At 39.6% G+C, this 3,676-nt stretch overlaps 1 long non-coding RNA gene across 1 annotated transcript; it reads right to left on the reverse strand.

The window, feature by feature from the left end:
• Positions 1-1,577: 1,577 nt before the first annotated feature.
• On the reverse strand, positions 1,578-2,657 carry LOC145429811 (uncharacterized). Its single transcript, XR_013910145.1, has 2 exons — positions 2,574-2,657; positions 1,578-2,276 (listed from the first exon to the last, which is right to left on the reverse strand). It is a non-coding gene; the product is annotated as an uncharacterized LOC145429811 (long non-coding RNA).
• Positions 2,658-3,676: the final 1,019 nt, after the last annotated feature.

A 3,676-nucleotide genomic window follows, 5' to 3' on the forward strand; every position in this document is an offset into this window, starting at 1 on the left:
CAGATGGGCATTGGTGACACAATATCATCTCAGCAGAGACCTCATTGATGACGGCCTTTCCTTTCACTAGGTATTCATGCCCATTTGCCTCACAAATGCACCGGATGCACAGGAGGCTTGTCTTTCTTAATTGATGTCATGGCCCTGAGGTTAGTGCTTTGCAAGATGTGCCATGCTGGTGTGCATTTGCCCTCACTCCAAGAAGCAACTAGCCTTGCCCACCAGCTGCACAATGCAGCCAGAGCATATTGATTATGCTGCTCATGGAGGCAGAATAAAAGGAGTGGGATATTTTTCCCGCCTGACCTGTTTGAGTGGCCGTCAAAGACAATATGTGCAGGTGGTGTGCAGATGACCTACTGCAGAGAGGTCTTCATTGGGCTTTTCTTTCGCCAGCAGAACTGCCTAAAAGCAAGGCTGATTTATTGAGATGGCTAGAAAAGAGACGGAGGTAGAGAGGACACACACCACAAATCCTTATCTATAAACATAGCCCATCCCTACTGGCACGTTTAAGTTATGCAGTATCACATGCCGATATTTAAGCCCATGCAATGCAATACCACCAGGTGGGCTGAAGATCAATTGAATTATTCACTTAAAATCAAATTCTCAGTTTGCTTGATAGCATTTCTATCTTTTTCATCTCGCTTGCACAGAACTGTGACAAAGTAAAACTGGCATGAGGTATCTTATCAGATATTCTAAGATCTAATTAAAGCAAAATGATTTGCCGACAATATAATTGCTCAGGTCCAGAGCCCATAAACTCTTCCTCACATCTCACTGGATATTCATCACCGCCAGGGGATTTATCCATTTATCTACTAATAGATACCTCATTTTGGATGGAGAAAGGTGTGCTCACCTCAAAAACAGAGAAGGAGGGACGAGGCAGCTGCAAAGATCAGTGACTTTACTGAACACTAAAGACCTTAAGTGGAAAATGGTAAAAAGGAAGGAAACAAGCACAGTATGGCACTTGAGCACAGCAGTGTTACTGCCACAGTTACTGCCACAGTGAGGCAGTAGTCTGTTAAATTATAATCCAAGAATGAGATCTCCTTACAGGAAGCATTCACTGCATAACTCATCTAGGAAGAAATAGCATTGAGAAATAGTACAGTGCTAACATTTGCCGTTGAAGGATTAAAAAACCCTGAAAAAACAGTAATTATGGTTCAGAGGTCTCAAGAGTGCCCTCCGTTAATAATGCTGCACAAATCAATGTTTATGACCATTGTAAAAATCTGAAAACTAGAGAGCCCCCAAAGCCTGTTCTTTGCACAGCGTGTTCATCAGCTTTAGCTTTTCTATTTTAACCTGAAACCTGGTGAGTCTGTTAACTCATCATGTTTATTCCACAGGGGAGGAAAACTTAAACATCAGTATTGCTATCTTGGTTTGTTTATATTACCACAATATAGAATTGCAAATAAAAAAAAGAAGAAGAAGAAAGAAGCTATGGGATAATTTCTGTAACTTATTCTAAATTGTGTGGATTTCCATGTTACCACTATAAAAGGAAGTGCACCTATACAATAAAAAATAATATATATAAATAAAATAATACAGTATTTTTATGTTAATACTTTTATAGTAAATATGTTCCAAGATCAAAACAACAAAAGTCCTGATCACACAAAACATATTCAAACTCATATTCAACTTCATTCAAACCTTAATAGCACCATAATAACACTTAAATAACACTTTATTGGCATGTAAATGGTGGAAATGTGCTTAGAAAAACAAAAAATTGAAAGTTGTTATTTAAAGCTGAAATTATTGATACTTTTAGTGACACTTGCTTCAGTTTTTAGATGTTTTATATATTCCCAAATCATTTCTTTTTGTTAAGCCTGATGACTTCTTGATATCAGTATGATAAAACTGTTTTTTCTTTCCTTTTTTCCCCCTGTCATATACTTAAGTCAGCTGCCCCCAAAAAATATGTGGATAAATTCTTCATACTTAAAAAATATCACTATTCACTAAAAACGCTAATACAAACACAATGTTAGGCTATTTGAAGAAAAGGCAACTGAGAATGTAATGGGATACACACAGTTACTGAGGAAATGGTAAAGAAAGCATGGATTATTCATGTCTATTCCCACAGTGCAAACAGCTCCTTTTTGATGGATTTTGCCCGGGGCGCTCCTCCCTGCTCAATACCAACAGTCCCGCGCAGCTCTGCCTGATGCTGCACCGTGAAGCCGGCATGATGAGCTCCCCCAGAATCACAGACAGGGCCAGCGGCTCTCATCTCCTCTCTGCAGTCAGACATAATGATGGTGTGTGGTCTGAGGTGAGCCTAAATTTAAACTAGAGTTTCAGAAGGGGGGTAGTAGAGCAGACAGGTAGGGAGTGTAGCGGGAGAAAAGTGCTGATGGCGTTCGAGTGTAAGGGCCTGTCATACAAATCAGTTGGCAGTTGGAGGGGCAATGGGGTGACAAAAGGGATGCAAAAACATTGTCACCTTCTGAGCCGTGCAGTAATGCACTGAACTCTCGTTTTTTTCTTTTTGCCGTTTTGGTATGTTAACACTGACTTTGAATGGGTGAACTCACCTGGATCAGCTCCAAGCAGTAGGTGGAAAAGCTGTAGGGGTGTTAATGATGGAAGGAATGAAACTGCCATCTTCCATCATCACTGCAGAAATATAGATATATTTAAAATTAGATGCATGCTTCTATAATTCTATAGTTGTTTAACTCTCATTTGTGACATAACTGAACACTTTTTTATGGTAAGATTTATTTTCAACAAAAAATGATATTCTCACAGAGGCGTTTTTGAATTGTGGAAAAAACAAAACATTAATTTAACTACAGTTTACATAGACATGGACAGGAATATGTAACAAATTCAAATTATATAAGAAAATTAATAATTTGACTTTAATAAATACAATATTTTAGTTACTGCATGAAGACATAACTGTGTTTAAAGGGAGCTCCTCTGACTCCTGCCTTGAGTGATCTGCTCAGTCTGCAGTACTGAAATAGATTTTCCTCTACATGAGCTCTGAACTGAGGGTGAACCTGCGTTTTTATAAAGCTCCATTTCTAAAGAGGCCTATCTGCAGACAGCATGAATCTTTGCCAAATTTCTCTTGGCAGAGGATTTAACAGGCATTCAATATAAAGCAATCCAACACAATGCGGGTCAAGCCTCAGCAACAAATGTTGCCTGAAACCATCAACACCCCAGACAGTGACAGCGAAGACTGTCTGGTTCACTGATGAGAAACTGAGTAATGCTGAGATTTCACACTTTTAACACATCCCATGCCGTCATCGAGCATTCAGCAGGTGAAGATGGAGAGCAAATGGACTAGTAGAATGGTCAACTAACCATTCAAAACACCTTAGCAACAGTTAGAATCTATCACGCGGTGGTAATGATCGCCAACCCGTGACTTTGCTGTCCTCCAATGAGCTTGCTTCGCCACAAAGGGGAGGGGGCAGCCATAGGCAAATAAAGGAGGGACTTGAACAAAGGAAAAGGGGTGTCAGGAACTGCTGGAACATCAGTATTCTCTCCCCATTCACTGCTATCACTTCACACTCAATAAGAGCACTATTTAGTCTCATGTGTAATTATAACTGTCACTTGACAGTCAGAAACTATGCTCCATAAAAGAGAAGATCCATGCTTGACAATTGCAGTT

The sequence above is a fragment of the Astatotilapia calliptera genome, chromosome 7, assembly GCF_964374335.1.
Source record: "Astatotilapia calliptera chromosome 7, fAstCal68.1, whole genome shotgun sequence".
NCBI lineage: Eukaryota > Metazoa > Chordata > Actinopteri > Cichliformes > Cichlidae > Astatotilapia > Astatotilapia calliptera.